A 6,000-nucleotide genomic window follows, 5' to 3' on the forward strand; every position below is an offset into this window, starting at 1 on the left:
CTTAAGTTGCATTGTGCCTTTTGCATTTAATTCCGATCTAATTTCAGTGTTTCATCGTCAACTTTTGTGTCCAAGGAATACATTGAACCTGCAGTGGTGTATCGGAAACTAATACTGGTTTCACAGGGAATGCTCAAAGCACCGACTGTAAGAAGAGTCTCTATTCTTGTACTTAGGGCGGCATTGTGCCCTTTGTATTTAATTCCGATGCGATTATTGTGTTTCATCGTCAATGTAAAGGTCCAAGGAATACATTAAACCTGCAGTGGTGTATCGGAAACTAATACCGGTCTCACAGGAAAGGTTCAAAGCACAGACTCTAAGAAGTCTCACTTTTCTTGCACTTATAGCGGCATTGTGCCTTTTGTATTTAATTCCGATGCGATTTCTGTGTTTCATCGTCAATGTGAAGGTCCAAGGAATACATTAAACCTGCAGTGGTGTATCCGAAACTAATACTGGTCCCACAGGAATGGATCAAACCACAGACTCTAAGAAGTCACACTCTTCTTGCATTTAAGGCGGCATTGTGCCTTTTGTATTTAATTCCGTTGCGATATCTGTGTTTTATCGTCTATGTGAATGTCCATGGAATACATTGAATTTGCAGTGGTGTATCGGAAACTAATACTGATCTCACAGGAAAGGATCAAAACACAGACTCTAAGGAGTCTCACTCTTCTTGCACTTAAGGCGGAATTGTGCCTTCTGTATTTAATTCCGATGCGATTATTGTGTTTCATCGTCAATGTGAAGGTCCAAGGAATACATTAAACCTGCAGTGGTGTATCGGAAACTAATACTGGTCTCATAGGAAAGGATCAAAGCACAGACTTTAAGAAGTCATACTCTTCTTGCACTTAAGTCGGCATTGTGCCTTTAGTATTTAATTCCGTTGCGATATCTGTGTTTTTCGTCGTCAATGTGAATGTCCAAGGAATACATTGAACCTGCAGTGGTGTATCGGAAACTAATACTGGTCTCAAAGGGAAAGCTCAAATCGCCGACTGTAAGAAGAGTCTCTATTCTTGTACTTAGGGTGGCATTGTACCTTTTGTATTTACTTCCGATGCGATTTCTGTGTTTCATCGTCATTGTGAAGGTCCAAGGAATACATTGAACCTGCAGCGGTGTATCGGAAACTAATACCGGTCTCACAGGAAAGGATCAAAGAACAGACTCTAAGAGGTCTCACTTTTCTTGTACTTAAGGCGTCATTGTGCCTTTTGTATTTAATTCCGATGCGATTTCTGTGTTTCATCGTCAATGGGAAGGTCCAAGGAATACATTAAACCTGCAGTGGTGTATCCGAAACTAATACTGGTCCCACAGGAAAGGATCAAAGCACAGACTCTAAGAAGTCACACTCTTCTTGCACTTAAGTCGGCATTGTGCCTTTAGTATTTAATTCCGTTGCGATATCTGTGTTTCATCGTCAATGTGAATGTCCAAGGAATACATTGAACCTGCAGTGGTGTATCGGAAACTAATACTGGTCTCACAGGGAAAGCTCAAATAACAGACTGTAAGAAGAGTCTCTATTCTTCTACTTAGGGGTGCATTGTGCCTTTTGTATTTACTTCTGATGCGATTTCTCTGTTTCATCGTCATTGTGAAGGTCCAAGGAATACATTGAACCTGCAGTGGTGTATCGGAAACTAATACCGGTCTCACAGGAAAGGATCAAAGCACAGACTCTAAGAAGTCTCACTTATCTAGCACTTAAGGCGTCATTGTGCCTTTTGTATTTAATTCCGATGCGATTTCTGTGTTTCATAGTCGATGTGAATGTCCATGGAGTACATTGAATTTGCAGTGGTGTATCGGAAACTAATACTGGTCTCACAGGATAGGTCCAAAACACAGACTCTAAGGAGTCTCACTCTTCTTGCACTTAAGGCGGCATTGTGCCCTTTGTATTTAAGTCCGATCAACTTACAGTAGTTCATCGTCAGTGTGTTTGTCCAAGGAATACATTGAACCTGCAGTGGTGTAACGGAAACTAATACTGGTCTCACAGGGAATGCTCAAATCACCGACTGTAAGAAGAGTCTCTATTTTTGTACTTAAGGCTGCATTGTGTCTTTTGTATTTAATTCCGACGCGATTACTGTGTTTCATCGTCAATGTGAAGGTCCAAGGAATACATTGAAACTGCAGTGGTGTATCGGAAACTAATACTGGTCTCATAGGGAATGCTCAAAGCACCGACTGTAAGAAGAGCCTCTATTCATGTACTTAAGGCGGCATTGTGCCTTTTGTATTTAACTGCGATGCGATTTCTGTGTTTCATCATCAATGTTAATATCCAATGAGTCCATTGAACCTGCAGTGGTGTATCCGAAACTAATACTGGTTCACAGGAAAGGATCAAAGCACAGACCCTAAGAAGTCTCACACTTCTTGCACTTAAGTTGCATTGTGCCTTTTGTATTTAATTCTGATCTAATTTCAGTGTTTCATCGTCAACGTTTGTTTCCAAGGAATACATTGAACCTGCAGTGGTGTATCGGAAACTAATACTGGTCTCACAGGGAATGCTCAAAACACCGACTGTAAGAAGAGTCTATTTTTGTACTTAAGGCTGCATTGTGATTTTTGTATTTAATTCCGACGCGATTACTGTGTTTCATCGTCAATGTGAAGGTCCAAGGAATACATTGAACCTGCAGTGGTGTATCTGAAACTAATACTGGTCTCACAGGGAATGCTCAAAGCACCGACTGTAAGAAGAGTCTCTATTCTTGTACTAAAGGCGGCATTTTGCCTTTTGTATTTAATTGCGATGCGATTTCTGTGTTTCATCATCAATGTTAATATCCAATGAATACATTGAACCTGCAGTGGTGTATCCGAAACTAATACTGGTTCACAGGAAAGGATCAAAGCACAGACCCTAAGAAGTCTCACTCCTCTTGCACTTAAGTTGCATTGTGCCTTTTGTATTTAATTCTGATCTAAGTTCAGTGTTTCATCGTCAACGTGTGTGTCCAAGGAATACATTGAACCTGCAGTGGTGTATCGGAAACTAATACTAATCTCACAGGGAATGCTCAAAGCACCGACTGTAAGAAGAGTCTCTATTCTTGTACTTAGGGCGGCATTTTTCGTTTTGTATTTAATTCCGATGCGATTTCTGTGTTTCATCGTCAATGTGTATGTCCAAGGAATACATTTAACCTGCAGTGGTGTATCGGAAACTAATACTGGCCTCACAGGAAAGGATCAAAGCACAGACTCTAAGAAGTTTCACTCTTCTTGCACTTAAGGCGGCATTGTGCCTTTGGATTGACCTCCGATGTGATTTCTGTGTTTCATCGTCAATGTGAAGGTCTAAGGAATACATTTAACCTGCAGTGGTGTATCGGAAACTAATACTGGTCTCACAGGAAAGGATCAAATCACAGACTCTAAGAAGTGTCACTCTTCTTGCACTTAAGTCGCATTGTGCCTTTTGTATTTAATTCCGATGCGATTTCTATGTTTCTTCGTCAATGTGAAGGACCAAGGAATACATTGAACCTGCAGTCGTGTATCGGAAACTAATACTGGTCTCACAGGAAAGGATCAAAGCACAGACTCTATGAAGTCTCACACTTCTTGCACTTAAGGCGGCATTGTGCCTTTTGTATTTAATTCCGATCTAATTTCAGTGTTTCATCATCAACTTATACGTCCAAGGAATACATTGAACCTGCAGTGGAGTATCGGAAACTAATACTGGTCTCACAGGAGAGGATCAAAGCACAGACTCTAAGAAGTCTCACTCTTCTTGCACTTATGGCGGCATTGTGCCTTTTGTATTTAATTCCGATGCGATTACTGTGTTACATCGTAAATGTGAAGGTCCAAGGAATACATTGACCTGCAGTGGAGTAACGGAAACTAATACTGGTCTCAGAGGAAGTGATCAATGCACAGACTCTAAGAAGTCTCACTCTTCTTGCACTTAAGGCGGCATTGTTTTTTTTGTATTTAATTCCTATGCGATTTCTGTGTTTTATCGTCAATGTGTAGGTAAAAGCAATAGATTGAACCAGCTGTGGTGTATCGGAAACTAATACTGGTGTCACAGGAAAGGATCAAAGCACAGACTCTAAGAAGTCTCACTCTTCTTGCACTTCAGGCGGCATTGTGAATTTGGATTTATCTCCTATGTGATTTCTGTGTTTCATCGTCAATGTGAAGGCCCAATGAATACATTGAACCTGCAGTGGTTTATCGGAAACTAATACTGGTCTCACAGGAAAGGTTCAAAGCACAGACTCTAAGAAGTGTCACTCTTCTTGCACTTAATGAGGCATTGTGCCTTTTGTATTTAATTCCGATGCGATTTCTGTGTTTCATCGTCAATGTGAAGGTCCAAGGAATACATTGACCCTGCAGTGGAGTATCGGAAACTAATACTGGTCTCACAGAAAAGGATCAAAGCACAGATTCTAAGAAGTCTCACTCTCCTTGCACTTAAGGTGGCACTGCGCCTTTTGTATTTAATTCCGATGTAATTTCAGTCGTTTATCGTCAATGTGTATGTCCTAGGAATACATTGACCCTGCAGTGGTGTATCGGAAACTAATAATGGTCTCACAGAGAATGCTCAGAACACCGTCTGTATGAAGAGTCTCTATTCTTGTACTTAAGGCGGCATTGTGCCTTTTGTATTTAATTGCGATGCGATATCTGTGATTCACCGTCAATGTGAAGGTCCAAGACACACATTGACCCTTTAGTGGTGTATCGGAAACTAAAACTGGTCTCACAGGAAAGGATCATAGCACAGACTCTAAGAAGTCTCACTCTTCTTGCATTTAAGGCGGCATTGCGCCTTTTGTATTTAATTCCGATGTAATTTCAGTGGTTCAACGTCAACGTGTATGTCGTAGGAATACATTGAACCTGCAGTGGTGTATCGGATACTAAGACTTGTCTCACAGGGAATGCTCAAAGCACCGACTTTAAGAAGAGTCTCTATTTTTGTACTTAAGGCGGCATTTTGCCTTTTGTATTTAATTCCAATGCGATTTCTGTGTTTCATCATCAATGTGAAGGTCCAAGGAATACATTGAACTTGCAGTGATGTATCGGAAACTAATACTGGTCTCACAGGAGAGGATCAAAGCACAGACTCTAAGAAGTCTCACTATTCTTGCACTTAAGGCGGCATTGTGACTTTTGTATTTAATTCCGATGCGATTTCTGTATTTCAGCGTCAATGTGAAGGTCCAAGGAATACATTGAACCTGCAGTGGAGTATCGGCAACTAATACTGGTCTCACAGCAAAGGATCAAAGCACAGACTCTAAGAAGTCTCACTCTTCTTGCACTTAAGGGGGCACTGCGCCCTTTGTATTTAATTCCGATGTAATTTCAGTGGTTTATCGTCAATGTGTGTGTCCTAGGAATACATTGAACCTGCAGTGGAGTATCGGAAACAAATTCTGGTCTCACAGGAAAGGATCAAAGCACAGACTCTAAGAAGTCTCACTCTTCTTGCACTTAAGCCGGCATTGTGAGTTTTGTATTCAATTCCGATTTAATTTCAGTGTTTCATCGTCAATGTGTATGTCCAAGGAATACATTGAACCTGCAGTGGTGTGTCAGAGACTAATACTGGTCTCACAGGGAATGCTCAAAACACCGACAGTAAGAGGAGTCTCTATTCTTATATTTAAGGCGCCATAGTGCCTTTTGTATTTAATTCCTGCTCGATTTCTGTATTTCATCGTCAATGTGAAGGTCCAAGGAGTACATTGAACCTGCAGTGGCGTGTCGGAAACTAATACTGGTCTCACAGGAAAGGACCAAAGCACAGACTCTAAGAAGTCACACTCTTCTTGCACATAAAGCGGCATTGTGCCTTTTGTATTTAATACCGATGAGATAACTGTGTTTCATCGTCAATGATAATGTCCAAGGAATACATTGAACCTGCAGTGGTGTATCGGAAACTAATACTGGTCTCACAGGAAAGGATCAAAACACAGACTCTAAGAAGGCTCA

The sequence above is a fragment of the Schistocerca serialis genome, chromosome 6 (genome assembly GCF_023864345.2).
Source record: "Schistocerca serialis cubense isolate TAMUIC-IGC-003099 chromosome 6, iqSchSeri2.2, whole genome shotgun sequence".
NCBI lineage: Eukaryota > Metazoa > Arthropoda > Insecta > Orthoptera > Acrididae > Schistocerca > Schistocerca serialis.